Here is a 21,577-nt window from a genome sequence, read left to right as displayed (position 1 = left end):
TTTCTTCTTTTCAACAGAGATTTTAAACTCTATCTCTTCCTGACTCTGAATACAAATTTTGTCATCAAATGTTCAAAAAGTATTTCTCAGCCACCAAAAATCATGTGTTTGGCATAAAAGCCATTAATTTAGAAACAAAGTATCTTTTGAGCTCTTGTACTTTCTTTCTGCTTGAAAAATGTGTGTTTAATTTACTCACAGCTTCAATCTTTTCTACTCAGAAAGGAGGGCTGAAGGTTTACTTTTTTGTTTAAATAAGTGTTTTGCAATGCAGTCACATTAAGCTATTGAGATACCACATGAAGCAGTTTTCTGTTATGGAGTAAGCACTGAAATCCCCACAAAGACAACAAATTAATGGAACACACATGTCACATATTATAACTTCTTATGGTGGCAGTCACCACTACAACTGTAGGCGTACTGCTACTTTTGATTTTCTTCTTTTGTGAGTTGATTTTCACCATTAGTGAAAGGGTCAAGCACACCAAAACTCTGCTTTTTGCCAGGACACTTACAAAGTTTCCAACACTTTTTACCAGAAAAATTGTTGCATGACATAGAGCAGCCATCCAAATTTGCCATCTGAGGCTTTACTACTGGGTGCAGCTCTCTGTCTACACTCTGTCTACTACGACTGTACCTCTGAACTCTCTGCAGACAGGGCTGCCATGGAGTCATTAGACCTGGACATTTGTCCAAGCTGTGAAAGATGCCAGCGCTCTATTTGGCACTCCATTGCATGGGCATCTGGTCCTAGTGTTGCTAAATGGTTGATTTCAACAAGCCAGTCATGTGTCTCCACATCACTCATTTATTCCAGGAGTGGAGAAGGATAAAAAAAAAACATTTTATGGCAAAAAAAAAGAAAAAAACCAAACCTATTATGGGAAACACAATTTCTCATTCAGATGCCCTTGTGTTGATGTATGAAAGCCAGCAATGCTATTAAAAAGATATTTAAAATTAGCTCAATTTTATTTCCTGCACCTCCAGTGTGAGCTTTTTTGTCTCCATATATGTTGCCAAAGTTGCTGGAAATCCCATTTTATAGATGCATTTCCACCTTCATTATGTTACTGCTTGATTTTGTACTCAGGGTGAAAAACACACTGAGATCTGTATTAAATTTCACCTTTATGTTGTGGACGCACATATACAAGTTTAATGCTGCGTGTATCAATCTTCCAACAGGTTTAATGAAATGGCTGCTAAGGCTGACTACTCCTCCCACAACTGTGCTTTCTGTTCCAGCCAGCCTTGGGACACAGAAATGCCCAGTACAGCAGGACTTGCCTCAAAGTGTTTTCAGGCTTAATAGACAAGGCATGGGACTTTCAATGTTTTCAATGTCAGGGCTAAGCTTAAGTCACACCACCTACTTCTTAGGCCAGACCTCTGATTTTGTACTACTATACTAATAAACCTTTAAAAATATCAATCCATTGTTGATAGGAAGAAAAGATGTAGTGTCATAAAGGATCAAGTCCACCAACCCTAGGGAGGATTTGGTGCTTCCAAGGCAAACCAAAAGAGACATGAAACAGCAACCCAGCCTAGGCAGCTACATATTGATAAGGATTTCTTCTATATATAGCCTTTTGGAATCTGAAAATTACTTCATTATGCATTTTACCCTCATGTAATGAGAAAGAAAGGAATCACAGATGACATCAGGATGAATTTGGCTTTTCCTGTATTTATTTTTAAATTTTATTTTACTTTTTAAATTTTTTTATTCATACATTTAGGAGTCCACTGGATATTCAGGGCATTCACACTGAAACAAAATATGTAGCGTATTAAAAGTCTTGCCTTGTAAAACAAAGTTTCACTGATGCTTGTTTTCAAAATAGGGCTGACCTTCTTGACAACAAGTAAATAGCGACAAGTCAACAAAATTGAAACCCAATGACCTCATGGAAAAATACAGTCCTTCATGAATTAGGATTGTTCCTCTAGAGTACACAGCCCTATACTGGCTACAGCAACAGTAACAAAATATAGAGAGCCCTCTGCCACATTGTTCTTACACGAGAAAAATACTAAGAAAAGGCACTTTAAAAAATAGGTGATCCTCAAGGCAGACAAGTCAATGATGCTGTACCTTTGCTAGAGCAGTGAATCCATTCATACGAAATGTCCTAACACAAAGCACTGCCAGCACCCCTTTGCCAACATCCTAAGTGCCCCTGCATCCTCCCTTTCTGAAGTGCTATGCCCAAGTCGAATTTAAGGTTCTGGAGTTTCTTCTTCAAGGCCCTTCTTATCTCAAATGTCACTCCAAAGCTCAAGACTCTTTTTGGCAACTCTTGAGATCCAAATGACAGTTTTTCTATAAGGCTGAAGTTTGCAGAACAGAGAGTGGACAAATCTTTCTCAGCCTAAAATGTAAAACCATGTAAGGAAACTCCTAAGGACCCAACACAAAATGTTGAACTGTAAAGTTGTTGAGTAAGGTTAAAAAAGAACAAGTAAAGGCGTGTAACAGTCATTCATCACACTGAATTTCCATAGAAATGTCCTGGAGTAAGTGATTAATGGATCTTTGTAAGAACCTGCAGAGCACAGACTTTGGGCACTTGCATGGACTGAAGCTCCATGAAATTCACTAACCCCATGTCTCAGGTAACTCATGTTTAAAGAAATGGATTATTCTTTTTTAGGTCATTTGTGGACTTGCAGAAAATTCAGTGAGAATTCAGGTAAAATCAGGTACAGTATGGTACAATCTGCTCTGTACCATCAATCATGAAAAAGAATGTAAGTTAAATCCAGGCAACTGCACTGTGACAGCATCCAAAGAAAATATTTTGGTCATATTCTCTGAGCTAGAAGGATATCAAACCAACTTCTGCTAAAACAGCAGCTTTGGTTATGATAAGAGACACAGAATTGTCTTAAGCTAAAAGAAAATATGTGGAAATGTGATTTGAGGAGAATATATCACACCTATAAACTAGGTAAGCTTTTGCCAGAAAGATCCTGCCCTGGTAAATATCAACAAGTCATTTCTAATGCAAGAACACTGATGCATGCACATAACTGTAGCTGCTGAGGTGAGGTAACCATAAATATCCACAGCTTTTCTGCTGCAAAGAAAGAAGTTTCACAAGCCAGAACTCCCATCCAAGCAAACAGTGTCTGTAAAACATGAGTATGTGCAAGCCAGTCCTGAACTAACTGAACTAATGATTTTGCTGGACAAAGCCAAACCTCAAAACTTTAACTCTCCACACTACTGTTTTCTCCCTGCCATTACAATGAGCTGCCTTTCCCTTATACCACAACACTGCTATGCATCAAAAAGATGAGCAGATCACCCTTCACTGAGTTTTCGTAGCTCCAGGTGTCTGTCAGACATGCTCTGGCTGCAGCTGAGCAGGGTAAAGATGCCTGAGCTTAAGAAAAAAGCCCCAAGAGACCTTTGAAGCCCTCTGCTCTTTGAAGCAGTTCAACTGAAACAGGATGTCTGGTCTCAGAGCATGCCAGCAGTACTGATTGCTGTCTGGTTTTCAAAGCTCACCCTAAAAGTGTGCTGAGATGCTGAGCCAAAGGCAGGAGAAAGACTCTGCCCCCAGCAATGGAGATCTAAATGGCAGAAAAGTGAGAGAGATGCTTTCTATGGTGAAAAGGATGAAACAAAAGCTCTACCCTAATTTTAAAATCCCTTCTGACTCCAAATGATTTTTATTCATGGTAACTAGTGCATGCCTGACCTACACTTTTTATTCCTTTTAGTTGACAATAGCTTACTCGCAGATGCAGAAATGCTTATGATAACTTTATGGAAATCCAGCCTAGGTCCAACCAGACCCATCAGCTTATGTCTGAAACTGCTGTGCAAATGCCACGGTGCTACTCCTGAAGCCAGTAGTCACCTGCAGCTGTGTGGAATCAAGCCCAAAGTAAGAAGCTTTGGCAGTGCCTGAGCCTGGCAGGGCAGCTCAGTGTAGCCTCAGCACCAGCTGGGCTGAAGCCAGTCCTGCTTCTGAGAATGGCCTTTAGCTTGGGGTCAGTGTAGATGGCACGCACCTCAGCAGGTCTTGGACTGCTGCTCATGCTGTGCCTCCACCTGAGCCAAAAAGCATGAGCTGTATAGCAAAGGATGAGGGGCATCACCCAAGCTGCCACAGCAGCAGCTCAATTCTGTTGTATTATCCAGGTTACCTGATTTTTCCCACTCCAGCTTTCCCAGAGAGGTTGCAGTATCTATACCCAAGCAAGCTGACATGCTGCTCTCTGGGATGCTTAGATCGATTCCTGATTAGCCCCAGTCCTCCTACCATTCTTTTTCCTCCTTCTGCTTGTTATTTACTTAAAGAACTGGGTCTTTGCTGAAGCCAGGTTTGAAAAGGTAGTGCCAACTGATTTTTGCTTTGAGCATTAATGAACAAATGTATAATATAATTACTTAAGACTGGCTGGGTGCCATTAGTCACATACAGTAGCATGGTTGTCTGGCACCCTGCAGAACTGGCAAAGGTGACTGGAAAAAATTATAAAGACATTTATATTTTTATTAAGGAAAGATTAGCTAAATAACATCCTGGTGATATAACACAATGCCTTTACTCTCAGAGAAACCCAGAAAGGTCTAGACTCTAATGAAAAAGAGTTAAAGCACATTAACATTCAGCAGCTATGATGATACTGAAGCAAGGAAACAAAAACCTTTATGATATGGCCCTTTCTCTCTCTCTCTCTTTTTTCAGTATTTCTTCCTTGCTTGTCCCAGATGCTATCTGCAACAATAATGTAGTATTCCTGGTTTTCCTTTGGTCACTTACAGTGCTGAACTCTTCAGCACATTCCAATATCTAATGCAGAATATGGTACACAAGCACAAAACTAAGGACTGTTCTGAGCCTTGGTATTCTAACTGGAGGTATTCAGAGCATTTTGGATCAGGTGTTTTAAAACAATTCTCATTTGAGTTAAAATTAATTTTAAAAGCCACTCCAAGGCTTGTTGGAGTAGAATGATGTAGTCTCAGATGAGCTGCAATTACCCTCAGCAGAGTCAAGAGTCAGATTTATGAATCCCTCATCAGAAAGAGTCTCCTGGGTTTTCCAGGTTGAAGGGTCAGGGCTTCAGCTGCTGCTTTCCCCAAACAGGGCTCTCCTAGCATCTGGACCCACGTTATCTCTTGGTTACGTCACCTCTGCCTTCCTAGGGAAGAGAGGGATGGTGACACTGGTGGATTCCATTTCACGCCACTGAAGCTTCATCTTCTTCCCAAAGTGTGGGTGTGTGTGAGCTTCTCTGGAACCTCGGCCCAAGGAGATGCATCCTGCATTGCACTTTCTTCCTAAAAGCTCCAGTCTTGGTATGCACCTTAGATTCAGGGATCCTATGGTGTTGGTAGTGTATGGGCTGGGGCATCTCTACCCTGAACAAATTATTCCTCTTGATAAGGTGGCTATAAGGCATGTAGGAAGATAAAAGGTCAGGCTGAGGGAATGAAACCAAGGGAAAGCAGGGAATGGTAACCAACAAGCTTTGTTTGTTATGTTGCATAGCTGTTCCCTTTGTCTTTCTAATGCTGTTGATATTTTTAAACTGTAAATTCTTTAATAAGCAGGACTGATTTTCATTCTCTGTGTGTAAAGGGGATACATATCATATCTAAATAGCAATTATGATAGCAGAACATGAAGAATCTTGAAGAGTGTGCAGTCTTTCCTGCCTTGAGATTATCCACATTTATGTTAAACAGGATGGTCTCCATTCCTTGTCTTAAAGACTAGGTTTTCCTACATATTTTGTTCCAGCATTCACCTTAGACAGCCCTGCATTTGCATGTACAAACATTTTGCAGATGACAAAATGACAGCTCCTGCCTTTTAAAAAGGGAGCTAACAGTTCCCTATGCTCCCTATAGGGAGGATATGCCTTGGACCTCAAAAAATAAAATCAATCTTGATATTTAAAATCTGAAAAGTGTATGAGGAAAATCTAAATCAGAACAGAGAGGAAGAAAGGGTTAATTGACATGAAGACCAGCACAATCCTGACCATATTGATTGTTGTAAGGTTTTCATTAGCAAACAATTAGCAACACCCACACCAAATAAAATGAATTTCTAAACAACAGGTAGTAATAACAAAATACATTCCTTAGCTGAGAGTCATTAGAAGGTAGAGAAAGATTATCCATAAAGAGAGGATTAAGAAAAAGAGAAACCCCTGATGCAGCAAAGGGAGCCTCAGCAGGCTGTCTGCCTAGATTGAGGTAATAATCCCACATTCTCTTCAAAGAAATAATAAAAGTAAAAAGAAAGACCAGAAGCAATAAAAGAAGCCCTTTGCATGATACAGAGTGCTATGGATAAATGCATGTGCCTTTTAAACAATCATTTCTAACAGGGGAACAAAGAAGAATCAGCAGTAGGGTTCAGTAATGTTTAAAGAGACCCAGGAACTGATAATGCCACTTTTATACCTGTGTAACTCCATTGGCTTCTTGATTTATACCAATCTAAGTAGGAGGAGAATCTGGATGCACACAGTACAGTACAGTGTGCTACAGGACAAATTGGTGTTCACTGTTGTTTTTCTGACTGCTGGGGGGCAAACAGAATTAACTAATTGGTCTCTCCAGGAGTTTTGTTTCTTTAGTTTTTTATTTTTATTTTTCTTAGGAATGCTTTAGATCCCGGTTATTTTCTTGCCTTAGTATTAATCACTGTTCCATCTGGTTAGTGCAGGGAAGAGCAGAGTGAAAGTTTGCTCGGAAGGTTTCTCATCCTTTCTGAGCAGCATTGCTATGGCAGCAGGTGGCTCGGAGAGGGGGAGAGGTACTTCAGGGCAAGAACACAGGTACAAGGGACTCTTCTATCGGTCCCCAAAGCGCTCGGTCGCACTGCGGTGGTTCAGCCAGGCTTTCAGCGCGATGAATTAGGTTCCAGGTCCGCTCTCAGCTTCACAAGCCCTGCTCTAGCAAAGCGCAGGGAGCTGCTCCAGCACGCTGCGGAGGCGTCCAGACCTGTGAGTTTCACCTGGGCACCCCGGATCGCAGGCTTCCCCATGGAAATTGCAGTGAGAGTCAGGCTGGGTTCGCACCCTGGGATCCGCCTGGGCTGACATTTGCCCTATGCCGCGGGCCAGGCTGTGGCCGAGCCCCTCGCGGGCCGCTGTGGCGGCGCGGCCATGGCGGCTCGGGCCGCCTGCGGCGCGCGCCGCCTCCATCAGGTGGCGCCATTGCCGCGGCCCGGCCCGGGTGGCCTCAGCCGAGGGCGGGAGAGCCGCGGGGAGTCCGCCTCGTCCTGACCCTGCTCCCGGGACCTTTTGTCCACCTGGGTCTGAGAACATGAGCGGTGGAGCATAAACCAGCGGCAGGAGCCAAGAAATGGGTAAGGGCACCTTTATTTGGGTGTACCGGAGAGGCAGGGTTTATAGGGAGAAGTGCTTGAGGTTTGTGCCACATGGCTTTGACCTGGAAGAGGAGGTTTGCGTCTGACACAGGTCACTCGAAAAGGTGTGAGGAGGATTATCTCCAGCCCTGTGATACCTTCTAGATAACCTCCAGCTCTATCTGCTGCCGGTATCAACTTTCTGCAGCATCCTCAATCCCTCGGGGTTGTCCGAGGCAGCAGCAGTTCCACTGTCCCTGCCTGCTCGTTGCTGCCTTGCTGCTGGAGTTTGTCATCCCTCAGCCACTGCCTCAGAACCTGTGTGTGATTCTGCCCAGGCCAGAGCCGTCCCATCGGCTGGGGTGACTCTCAGGAGCTGTAGGGAGCTGTAGCTGCTGCAGCATCTCACCTGTGGGGAAATGAAGAGCCACCAACAAAGCCTCTCAAAGCACTCACCTGCCTGCCGGTGCCGACTGCACCCAGTGACTTCTGCATACGGTCAGATTTAGGAAAACATCTGCCAGATTCCTTCAGCTGCTACCACACTGAAATTGCAGGAGGCTTTGAGCTTTATGTGGTCTCACAGCTCTAGTTTACAGTGAGGGACTAAAATAACAAAAGGTGCTAGTCAGGAAAAGTCACCCAGATACACTTAGTCAATCTGTGGCATACAGAACTGGAAAACTATGCTGTAGGAATGGGCAGTTACTAACAATGAAGTCAAAGCAGGTCCCTGTCCTACCACAGAGCTTTGGCCATGGCTCGAAAGAATGTACTGCACAGCCATCAACCTCCACAGCCCCCCTAAAAAGGAACAGATATCACTGTGGGAGTGATGCTGTGCTTCAGGACTGTCCTTTCTGCACACCCAGTGAACCACAAACCTGGCGTGGCAAGAAGAGCCCAGATTCCGGCCAGCCTGAGATGTTCACCAAAATCTTCTCCAGGTGAAGTGTCTTTTTACACCCCCATTCAAATTCATGGGAGGAGAGGGCATGAGCAACTCCACCCTTGACAAAAACAAAGTCTCAAGGCAAAATCTCCTGGAGATTTCCTCCCACTCTGTTCCCTCCTGTAGTTCCTCCTGGAGGAGAGGACAATGAGGCCCATTATTTATTTAACACCAGATTGCTCAAAAAGAGGTTTGAGCTGACTGTATAAAGAAAAGTAGGTTTATTACCTATAGTGCTTCACATTTCAGAGGAGCTTGTATTGTTACACAGTTTGAATTGCTTGACAATATAATTATTATTATTAGTCCATAATGTACACTAACAGGTCTAGCAGTGAAAGGCTGTATATTAATGCACAGTAACTATGTTTCTCTAGAGGGGGTTAAACAAAACTGTAACTAGGGTCAAAGCTATGCCTTTGCCTCCATCTGCTAGAAACCAGGCTTAGTTGCTTAAATTTTAATTAAAAATTAATAAAACAAAAATATGGCGCATTTTGCACTGGAGGGCTACATGCTAATTTTGCAGCTAACCATGAAATATGTAATATTGGAAGGCTCTAATGTTAAAGGTTGCTGTAATTTGCCTTTGAAAATATACCTGATAAGAGCCTGGAATTGGAACTGAACTAATAATCAAAAAAGAATGGCATAGCCCAGTGAACTAATTTTTACACCTTCTCTCTTTCCACAGGTTCAGATAATTTCCTGGCAAGGGCTGTGAAACCAATATTTTTTTCTTAGTAAAGACTGACAAGTTTCTGGAGCTCTTCTATAGCCACACTAGTTTCTGGGAAGAAGAGATAAGCCCTTTCCTATTTGCCTAACAATGATGGCAAACAAAGCAGTGTTCTACAGGAAGCAAAAGGCTTTTTAAAAGATGTAGTTTATTGGCTTGGCTCAAGGTTGCCTGCTAGACTGAACAAGCAAATACATTTTATTCATATTTCTCTATAATGCGTGTTTCAGTACCAAGTACAGGCATTAAGGTGCAGGTACAGAACTGGTTTCAGGGAAACTGGTCTGTTTTTTTCACAGTGAAACATTTGTGTGGTATTCTTCCTACCTAGCCTCCAGTCAGGGAAGCAGCTTACAGAATGTTTAACTCTTGGGATACAAAACAACTGGTGGCTGTGACTGCAATGCACCATCCCTTCTTCCGGGTCTCAAAACCATATAAAACATCACAATTCCTGGAAAGAAGTTGTACCCTTTGACAGACCAGTGAAACTCAGTGAGAAATGTGCAGGAGGAAGAAGATGGTGGCTAGAATATAGGAACTCAGGAGATGGTGAGTCAGATGGACTCTTGAAGGATCTCTATCATAATACTTGTGAAACTTCACTTTTGGCAACATACGTATGTTTGGGCAATTCAGATCTTAATTCCTCCAACATCCTGCTACAAATAATCTTTTGCTTCCCTTCATTTGTCACGTGCACACACACAACTCACTTCCTCTGCTCTGGCTACTTTGGACTGTGCCAAACATCTTAGGTGGCCATGGCAATCTTTACCATTTGAGACCTCTTTGCCTTGTGCTCTCATTGCTCAACAAGTTTTGCTGTAAAAAATTAGCAGCTTTAGTAGTGGAAGAACCTTAGCTCTGCAAAGGCCAGAGGGAAAATGTATGCGGTAGTGATGTTGCTCCATCACCCGAGTTATCTTGAAGAAATCTTCATTTCTGACAGGTTCTCCTGTGAGCAGTGACAACCTCAAATCCCAGTTTTGCTGAGGCCAAGCCGTTTTGAGGAGATATAGGACTTCTGCTGTGGTTGTCACCACCTTGTCTTTGCTGGGATGTGAGAACACTTCTCACAAAGTCCTACCTTCCCAGTCCAGCTGTTATACATTTCAGATGATGGAAGGAGAATTGCTGCCAAGAACCCATGAGAGGAGGGAAAAGGGGAAAGGAGACTGGGCTGATGAGTTACTCCAGGAAAGAAGGTGCTTAGTGAAGAGAGGAAGGTAAAAACAGCCAGCCACCACTTCCTTTGCATTCTGCCAAGGGAGAGAGTTAGTGTCCTGCCAGCTGTGCAAAGCAAGTATGCCAATCTAGAATCAAACCAAAACTGCATAAGGAAAGAAGGGTAAAGCAGAGAGCTAGTACTCATACAAACCTGTCCCTATGCTTTCATTCTCTGTGTGGCTACAGGGAAGTAGACTTTCTTTGTGTTCTTGCCTGTTTCCAAGGAAGGCAGCATTTGAGAATAAATATTTAATGTTAGCCATGAGTTTGAGTTCCACAAAGGCAGTTAAGTGTTTATTCCTCAGCCTGGGTCCTTGCTTTCTTGGAGCAGAGTAGGTACTGAGCCTGACCTAGAGATCAGCCAAACCAGGCATTGCCACTCTTTCTGTGGCATGCTTCCCCATGGAAAAATTTCAGGCTCTCGCTGCTGTTTGCTGTGACATGTGAACAAAGGGCTGGTTTGCTGTCCTGGGGGATTTAGTGGATTTGGTGACTGATTTGCCACTTTGTAACAGGAGCTTCCTGAAAGAAATCCGAGCACCGTGATAGTCTCTCCAAGTTCTGTCATTTAATCTGGATATATGGTTTTTAACAGTGTTGCCAGTTGCCTTGAGGCCGTATTTTTGTGAAGCTCTGTTTAAACATGTAGGAGGTTTTGTCACCATCAGGCAAAGCTCTGTAACTAACCTGAAGTATGTAATGACAGAGCTCACCATCTGTATGCTACATAACTGTTCTCTTTGGGTTTTTGCTTGTGTTTTAGCCTCTCTCAAACTGTCTGTTTGAACTTCCAGTCCGTTCCTTCTGTACTAGATTCCACCAGTACCTGCTGCCTTATGACTTGCTCAGAAATACATTCAGTTTAAAGTGTGTGCATACAGCAGAGTGAGTACTGGGGACAGCTGAGCATTATTAATGTTGCAAAAGGATAGGCAGGATCAAAAGGCTTCTTCTGTTCTGACCAACCAGCCTTTGTTCCTACAGGGGGCAACTTTAGGAGTACAACAGAGGTCATGATCTGTCATGAACCTGCAAGTCTTGCAGATTGCAGCCTTTACTGCATCTCTTCTGGAGAAGGGGATGTGTTCTTTTTGAAAACTGGGTGGGTGATAGCTACTTAGCAGGAGGCACAAGGAAGGGAGGATGCTAGAACATGCAAAGGGAGTCCTAGGACTGAGATTTTGTCCCTCAGGAGTATGCAGAAGCTTCTGTATGTTTGTGGGAAATATGGTCTTTCCCTGACCAATTATTTTGAGATCTACTTTTGGTAAGGGTAGGAAGAGGTGTGTACAATTCACTTAATTACTACTTTGCCCTCCTTGAAAGCACCCAGCAAGCTTTATTTGTAATGAGTTCACTCCTGCAACAACAACAACAGAAAAAAAGGAAATCTGTCTTAACAAATGACAGAAAGACCTTAAATATAGAGTACTTTCCTAATTGTATGGTGGCATAAACCTAATTCTCTCTAATGGATATGCCCATAAGTCTTTGGTGGAATAGATTATCTTTATTTAAGATAGGGTCCGATCTGAAGAGTCTTTGCACTGATACAATGGAGAGGATAGTTCTGGTTATCAATACCAAAAAATACAAGAAGAGGGACTATTCCCGCACTAGGGTCTATTTTTACAGTCTTGACTTCCTTGAGTCACAGTGCAACACAACTGACTAGGAAAATGTTTTTAAAACAGAACTAATTGCACTGAGTTCAGTTTTATGCTTTGTAAGACCAGATAGAGAATTCTACTGTGCTCCATTGTTTTGGTCAGAGAATGCATGCACAAATTTTTCAATAAGACTCTGCCTGCCAGTAAAGTCAGCAGCATGAACAGCAGCTGTGTCTCACGTTAGGTACCTAGGGCTCAAGACTGAAAGAGAGTCAGATGCAATGTGATAGACTCTTCAAATGATTCTCTTTGGGCCACATATCCTCTCCTTGCCCCAAAAAGGAAATCATGGTGTGTGAGGTTAAGAGCTCTGGTGCTGTATTTTTAAAAGAGCTTTTTGTTTTTGCTTTAAGGTGATTTGAAATGATTGCTGGAAGCATTAACAGTCCTGTGGACTGGATTTAAGCTGCATTTAAGTTACAGTAATTTCACAATTATAAGCCGCACCATTGTGACTAAAATTTTGGTCCGAACCCAAAGTGCGGCTTATAATCAGGTGCGGCTTATATACGGACAAAGAACAAAAAGTTGCTGTTTTAGTTTGGAGGACAGGTGTCTGCTGGGAAAGGCAGGAACTTCTCTTTGAAATGGAGAATGTAAACTCCCTCCCTCCAAATTATTATAATTTTGAAATCAAGGGGGTTTTAGGCAAAAATATGGGAATTAGGAATAACAGTTCTTTACTAGGGAAGTTAAAATAGAAATACAGTACTACAAAGAAACAAACTCCAAACCCTGACAGAGTCAGAGTACAACCTGACACCCTGTCAGGCAGGGTGTTGGCAGCAGTCCCATTAAATGGTGGCTGCATCCTCCTGCAGTGACAGATGTGATTCAGTTGAAGCAGTGCTCCTGCAGAAGGTGCAGTTTCCCTCCGGAGGTCCAGTGGTGATGTGGAGAAATCCAGTTTTCCTCTGGAGTCCAGTGGAGAAAGGGGCTCCTTTAGTGTCCCAAAACCTCTGTTTTTATCTTGGTAAGAAATGTTGGGCTCTTCGCCCTGACTGGAGCAACTTCCAATGGGATGCAGTAATTTTATCAGTCACACAGTGGGACTCAATGGGCCATTAGCAGAAAATGACTCCCTGGAGGAAGGATGGGTTGTGAAAAGATAAAGAACAATGCCCTGCCTGGTTTCAATGGATGGCCCATTAGCAGAATATATCCCACGGAGATAAGGATCACTGTCCCCACCCTCAACAGATGGTGATAGAATAGATACCTTTTATCACACTCTGTATTGTAATGGGCAGCTTATAATCAGGTGCGGCTTATAATTATGAAATTACTGTAATTTGCATAGTAGACATTATTTTCCAAGTTTTCCGTAGTAGAATATAAATTCTCTTTACTTGTGCAACTTCTAAATGCAAAGGATAAAATTCTCTAGCATGCTTCTGGGAGGCAGACAGTCCTCATGAAGCCTGTGAGGTTTTGAAACTATTCTAGGAAGACAATGTTGAAAATCCTTTTATGGTGGAGTTCATTCAGCATATTACAAGGAGGAGTATGATACAATTGACTATAAAATGGGGAACAGAAAACATACTTCCCAAACACTGCATTTCTAATGAAATACACTATGTCTTGGCAATTTCTCCCATCTGTTGTGAGAAGGGTTATCTGGTCCTTTAGAAGATGAAGGACAGATAAAGCCCAGGAGAAAAAATTAATTCAAATAAGCTAACTCCATTGGGGCAATGTCCAGCTCTGTATTTGCAATTTGTGGTCCAGCTGGTGACAAAACATAGATAGATCCAACAGAGGCAGTCCTGTCTACCAGACACTGAACACTGGCACAAGTCATTCTCTCCAACAATAAGGCGCAAGAGATGGTAGCAAATACTTTTTCAGGGGTGTGGCTCCAGATGGTTCTTCCTGAGGGGGTTCCTTGCTGAGCTGGAGATGTTGGCAACACTCCTTATTGAGGGGAAAGCCCTTCACACCACAGTCGCACACTGCACCCTCAGCCAGGCACGGGATGCCTGGCAATGACCTTAGACATTTTGCATAAGTATGTGGGACTTCTAGAGCTGTGTGAGGAGGTTGGTTTGGCACACACAGTTCTAACAGACTCAGGTAGAGAGAGACTGAAGTAAAAGATGGCTGGACAGATTGCTACAGGTCCTTGGCTATTCAGTTTGGAAGTGAAGCCACATCTGGCTGAAGGTTTTATGATGCCCTCAGCAGGTGTGTGGTGATGGCAGATTATTATTGACAATTCTGTCCAATCTGTAAGACAAAAAGGGGAAGTGTAAGCGACATTGCTTTCTTCTAGACCAATGCCAGCAGGCTGTGTGTGCATCTCGAGATGTTAGACTATGTCCAGAAGAACTGGAGGAACAAGGCTGTTACCACAAGACTGGCCTATGGGGAGAAGGTGCCTCAGCCTAAGTACCATTTTGTGCTCTGTGTAAATTAATTCAAGACCTTTTTGAAAAGTGAGATGAGGGACAGAAGTCTTTAATACTAAGGATAGCCACCTTATTCCCAGATGCTGGAATTGAATGTGAGCCAGAAATAAAACAATTTCTCTAAGAGACTCTCTTACACACACAGGTATTTGTCAAGGCATAGCCCAGCTACCAGAAAATAAAGCACAGGCAAATGGGCAAGGGCAAATGCAAAACCTAAAATATCTGACACCTGAGACAGTAGAGTACCATAGTGATCAGTAGGGCCACACTTTTCTCCTGCTGGCAGGGGAGTGGTAGTCCTGGGAACCTCTTGTCTCACATCACTCCCTCTGGGACAGGGCAGTGCAGCCTCTGCTGAGAGTTTCTGGCTGGTGGTCACAGCAAGACAGAATGATGGTAGCATGGTCAGGACTAGGCTTGAATCCTGTTTAGCTATCCCAAGAGATGTTTTGTTTTGGCTACCAGAGAAGAAAAGAGGCAAAAGCAGAAGGAGCTTATTCTCTGCTTCTGAGTTTTTGTCTCCTGGTTCTCCCCACCTTCAGATCCATGCTGCTTTGGCTCATTTGCTGGCTTCTGTTTTTATTTTATCCAATCCATCCTGGCATGTTGTCTTGACTCCTTCTCCTTCTGTTGCAAAGATTTAGTACTATTAGCAAGTCCTGGTAATAAGTTAATTCCACTTTCAGTTAGTGACTGTAGGAAGAAGTAAGACACTTATAATTTGGCTGGGAGGACCCAAGTGGCACAACACTGGGTCACAAAAAGGCAAATCATGACACTTTTACCTCATAGTGCATTATGCTTTGTCTTTGCATCCTCTACCTTTGTGGCTCCAGACATGAATGATACACCTGTTCATTATGTTATTTAATGTGCAGTGCCATTAATAATAGTACATTAATGCTTGCAAACTTTACATATTTTTCCTGTGTGAACTCCCAAAAGGCAGTCAGGCAAAAGAAAGGGGTAGATTACAGAGTGGAGACACCATTCCTACACCTGAAATTGAAACTATATAGACAGCAAATAAATTCTTCCTTTCTCCTTTTACTATATTTAAAGTATTAGAGTGGAGATGGAGTATTCATAGTCAAACCCACATGGTGAGTGGCACCATATGTGATACTGAAACATACTGTTTGCTGCTAATAAGTGTGTCTAATACAGGTTGAAGCTACTGGGTGCACTAGCCAGATTCTGGGCATGCTATGCAAAAGAAGTGATTAAGCCTTTTATGGATTAAATGAGCTAACACAATAGAGGCCACCTGCCAAAGCGTTTGCCATATGAAACACCAGTGCAAAAATTATTGTAGAGGAAAGGAGGGAAGGCTTTCCCAGGAATCTGAATACAAACACAGGACTTGAGTGGTTTCAGAGGCAGAAGGCAGTGAGGACACAGGGCCTGAATGCATGCTAAAAGAAAATTAACTCTGGATAAACAACTAGATGGGATGTATGAAGTGGAACCATGCAGAATAAAATAGCCTGGTTTTTCTTCTTCCTCTTTCATTGCAGAAAAGGGTGTTTAAGTGCAGTTTAAGGGTGTTTAAGTAAGTAAACCAGAATGAGACGAAGAAATACCTATTCCATTATTTAAATTTTCTGCTTCTAAATGAGACAAGCTGTACTTTCCTATGCTTTCAATTCATGGTTTGAACCATGCAGATGATTTCTAAGGATGATCCAGAAGTCCAGGAGAAAAACTGGTTGAGTCAGGATGTAATTGAGTTGAAGTAATTCTTATGTAAGTTATAGCAATACTTGCAAAACTCAAATACTGACTAATATATTTGGAATTGAAACTGAACTTTGCAAAAGCAATGAAAATAGCAGCCTGGAGCATCCAGAGAAGTCCTAAAGAATGACCTTTCACGCAAAAGAATAGCTTTGATACAAAGACTTTGATGAGTATGACAAGTCAGAGCAGATTGCTCTCCCAGCCTCTAATGTCAGAGTGAATTGGCAATTGGATGATTTTTTGAGGAATTTTATGCTAGGCAAACTTTGGTGATTGTGATATTCAGCAGGATTTATGGAACTGACAAATAAGCATCAGAAAGAAATTAAAAGGATGAAAAGAAATTAAAAGGATGACTAAGGAGAAAAAAATGGGTAATGAATGACTAGAGAATGTGGATTAAATGGGGCTTTGCCATATGTTCCTAGCCTTTTTCTAAAACCAGAGAAAGCAAGAGAAGAAAAGTCAGATAATCCTACCTCACAGGATACAAAAACCCCATTTCCTCTGAAGGAAAAATCCAAAGCTCATTTCTCTGAAACATAAGACTCATTTGTCCCACGTGAATGGCTGGGAAGGTAGGGGAGAGAGAAGGGCATTTTCCATGTCCAACTGAAATGCTCCAGCCCTGCTGGCACTGCAGAATTTACCCAAGGAGGAATTAGCTACAACTAACACAGTCCCCTCACTGGCAGTTTGGAAGCAGCCATCCATCAGAGTGGGCTGAAATACAACTAAGAGTTAATTAAAACACATGACAGATATCTCCAAATATCAACGAAGAATTTTAGGATGAATTAGCAAAGGACATGTCTGTTCACCTGGACCTATGATTTGCAGGATTAGATCAAGAAAAGTATGTCAAAGATCGCCTCATAAATTTAGAGTTTGAATTTTTTTGCTGCAGCAATATAATAATGGAAAGGAAAACTCATGGAAGGAGGCCTGAAGCTGCTGTTCATCTACCTTGTGAGTATAGCTGGCTGCCTAATAAGTGAATGGAAAGGGGGAGTGGACTGTGATGCTGCCTCATCTACTTTGTGAATGACTGACAACAAAGTACGTTTTGCAATATGAAGCAACAAAATTAAATATTCAGCAATACAAGCTTTATTGGCAAACTCTTCCCCATCCCCCCCTTGCAGGAATTTTAAGGGAATGATGGGAGAGCATGGGGAAGGTGACTACTGCAAAATAATAACCTGTGGCTTCATTTTTAGTTGGTAGTATAAGATCACCCAAGCCCTCAGCCTCACCCACAAGGCAATTTGTTGCAACAATCACCATGTGTGAGGAAAGGTTTTGAGATGAGTGGGTGGAAATCAAGGTAGCAGGAACATTTGTGCTTTTGTTGTTCTGTCAGATACCACCCACAACCCACTGCTGGAGCAAAAACCTTCACCACCACCACCACCACCCTCTGTGCCAGCTTTTGAAAATATTCTGCAAATTAACATTAGGCAGTTTGAAAAAACAGTAGTTTTTGTATATAAGTTAAAGTATGTTTCTGGGTTTTGTTAACAGAATGCAAAATATTAAAAACTGGGTTCAAGTTAAGGCAATTCTGTGTCTCTACCTTTTTGTAGACATCTTTGAGAGACGTGTTTTGTCCTGAACACCATTCATGGTAGCAATTGTATATGTGTGTATTCATACAGCTGGTAGAAGCTAACCCAGAAAATACCAAAGCACCAGAAATTGTGATGGAAAATGTCAATGAGTTAATAGTCAGGGACACAGCTCCTGGACAAGCGTGACCACAAGTAAATCTTAGAGTTGTTGTTTTATTCTATACCTTCTGCGATGGTGATTTGCCCTGCACAGCAGAACAGATCTTGGTCTTTCTTTTTCACTTACTAGAGGATTTGCAGAGCAGGAAAAGAAGATTACAATTCCTCTCAGCAGAAAGTAATCCTTTTAAGGTAGGTATGTCAGCATTCATTGAGAAGTGTGGGAAAGTGCATGCTACTTAAAATGCTTGACAGGTCTCAGAGAAGCGTGGTGGCAGGAAGATGGGAGCAAAGCCCCCAGTTGTGATTACAATGGCCCCCAAATTAGAGACTATTAGTGGGAGCAGTGAAAGCAGAATTCAGGATCAAGGATTGATTTTAATGTTTATCCAACTTGGTAAATTCACAGTAGTAAAGTGCAAAATTATAAACTAGCGTGATATTTATTAATTTGAAGCTCATGTGAAACAAATTTTCTGTTTACCTGGCCACTTTAGAGAGGTGGTGGTGCTGTCCTGTAATTTTACAGTGCATTATGTTGTTACTGAGTATCCCATAAACTCATGGATCTGCTATACCTGATACATATTTTGACTAGTTCATAATTCCTTCAGTACACGTTTGTTCGGTTTGGAAATTTTAGTCTGATTGTAATAGTCATACTGAGCCCAAGACAGAGCTCATTGTTATGAGTTTCATTGTATAGTTTTGAGTCTGAAGAATTGGACTGAGACACTATCAGCATGCTCTCATAAGATAAGCAAGGTCAGAAACTATTCTGGATCCAGTAATTGCAAAATAATTCAGGCTTAATATATAAGGCTAAAGTTGAAGAGTTCCCAGAATTCAGCTAAACCTTATGTGAGCAGATGATGAGATTCTACTGACAAGGCAGTAACACAAAAACTATTAAAAAGAACTTTGAAATAATATGACAAGAGATAAAGAAAATGGGCAAGAATTCAGTGATGGAAAATCCACACTGAGAAGTATGAGCTAAAGCCACAGAAAAATTAAACAAACAAAATTTTAAACCCCGCCCCCCACGCTTCTAATAAGACAACATAAAGAACAATAACTGACGAGAAGGGCTTGAAATGCTGAGAAGGAGAATGATTATGAAAGTACAAAATGAAGTGGAAAGTTAGGGTGGAAAAAGAGAAACAAAGCCAAAGCAACAAATTGCATAAAATAGCTAAAGATATCAGACAGTTCATAATGTATTTGTAACAGCATAATAGCTGCACATCTCTATTGTAAGAGAATTCAATTTTATTCACTCCAATTTAGCACAGGACAGTCAACATAGCCATTTCAAATCTGTTGTTCGCAATCCAAGATAGCATCTTGACAGCTTTTAACAAACCAAGTGCTTCATAACGTAGACTGTTGGGAACAAGGGAAAGAACCAAGCTCAGGGTCAGCAGTGGAACACATAATATACAAGCCTTTCAGGAATGTATTGCACAAGAGATCTTTATTCTTTTGTGTTTTAAGAAGTCTGCATTTCAATTTTGCTGATATTATACATAATTCCCACATTTTGTCTTCTGCTGAATTCCCTCCTCCCCACCTCATGCTCAGAGCTTATTTCCACACCCTGAGTGACAACCCGCAGGTGCCTCAATAGTGGATATTGCAATGCAAACCAGTGTTTAAATTGGCCTGCTTTGGCTAAATGCTTCTTTGTTTGCATGTAATGACTTCCCTCACATTCTCTCCTAACAAATACCTTCCATATGGTTGAAGTGTAAAGGCTTGGAAGTACTTAAATGGGTAGTCCCCATGCGTTACACTGACAATCAGATGCGATGGTACATGGAGAGGCTCTTCCCCTCAGAGAGAGAGAAAAACTCACCTGTCCTTTGCTTTCCAAAAAAATGTTACTTTTCTCTAACTTTTATTTTAAGTCAATATTTACAGTGGAGTATTTAAAATACCTGTCAGACCTGGGAACTCATCATAGTAGGCAGACTGCACAGTGCATTTTGAAGTGCTCCCCTAAATGAAAAAATACATAATGATTTAAAGTCTTTGTCATCCAGAAAGTACTGAAACAGTCAAAACAATCTGAATTTATTTTTAGAGTGGCAATTCACAATTGTGTTTGAAGATAAGCTACAAACTAACACACTTGGTTCCTCTGATTGGCTTTTATCAATTCAAAAACTGTAAAGGTAGCTATTGTGGGCTTATTTCAGACAGATTACATGGATAAGTGAATTTCTTGCTGTTCTACTTCAGCTATCCAGACTAGAGGGTTTGTGGAAGACACTGGACAGAAACCTTGGTGTGAAACATACCCTGAGACTTTATCCTGAGATCCCCCAGTTCAGACATATTCATCAATTATTCTCCTATTTTCTCAAATCCCATGAGGAGAATGGCAAAGACACACTTTTATTTTACAGTTCTGCAAGCACTGAGGTGCTTCACTGCTGATCCCAAGAGCTCTTTTCCTCTGAGCCTCCTACAGAGGCCATCCTTTTGAGATGGATGATAGCAATGGCCCCGTCAGAGAATGTGTGAGGCTGCCATGCTGGCAAGATAGAGAACGCTTCTCAGGGAGCCCTTCCAGGGAGAAATACTCAGATGCAAGGATGGGAAAAGGGAAGAGAACTTTATAAAATGTGCCCTAATCGGGGGAGTTAATGTAATTGCAACCATATCAAAGTTGCATCAGGAAAACACCATCTCAACAATTTTCTGATAGACCTGCTTCACATTACATTGGGCAAGGGAATATTTATAGTGCCAGTGGAACCGGGGGAAGCTGAGTACAGACCTCCAGCCTGCCTAATCAGACAATTTTGGGAGCAACTCTGCTCAAAGGGTAGATTTTCTCACTGAATTACAGGGTAATCATAACACAAAATACCTAATCTAGTATCAATCTCCTTGATTAAAATGGGACATATAAAATGTTAAGTTTTAAATAAATATTAAACCTCCTAATTGAGGAGTACAGGTTATTTAGAGGAAACTAGAAAAAATATTTTGCCTGGTTTTGTGTTCATCTTTCTACTAGCTACACAGTGGAAAATGTGATGAAATAGGAACTTGTGTGGAAGCAAAATGCTTTAAAATTTTATATATTCCTATATTCCCCCCCCACCTTTTTTTTCCCCCCAACCAAGTTTATTTGATTAGATTTACTTTCCAGCATTTGTGATCTTTTGAAATTTGAACTGTTGACTTTCTGTTTCAAGGAACAGTTCTGCTTCCCATCCCTTTCACTTTTAGATTTCACTTTCACAGTGAAGTTAAAGGCTGTTGACTTGGGAAGCTGGGGAATGCATTTAAAGTCTGCATGTACTTGGCTCTGCTGATGTTGTACCTCGAGTCCCGTTTTCAGTTTTGGGCTCCTCAGTACAAGATATTGAGGTGCTGGAGAGTGTCCAGAGGTGGGCAGCTGACCTGGGGAAGGGTCTGGTGGAGGACCTGGAGCACAAGTCTGGTGAGGAGCAGCTGAGGGAGCTGGTGTTGTTTAGCCTGGAGAAAAGACGACAGGGGGGCACCTTATTATTCTCCACAACTGCCTGAAAGGAGTGTGTAAAGGGGCTCGGTCTCTTCTACCAAGCGACAAGCAATAGGACAAGAGGAAATGGCCTGAGACACTGCCAGGGAAAGTTTCTTCCCTTCAAGGGTGGTCAGGCATTGGAACAGCCTACTGAGGGAAGTGGTGGAATCACCATCCCTCAAGCGCTCAGTAATCATATGGATGTGGCACTTGGGGACATGGCTTAG

Source organism: Catharus ustulatus, chromosome 1 (assembly GCF_009819885.2).
Source record: "Catharus ustulatus isolate bCatUst1 chromosome 1, bCatUst1.pri.v2, whole genome shotgun sequence".
Classification (NCBI taxonomy): domain Eukaryota; kingdom Metazoa; phylum Chordata; class Aves; order Passeriformes; family Turdidae; genus Catharus; species Catharus ustulatus.
This window is presented reverse-complemented; position numbering follows the sequence as displayed.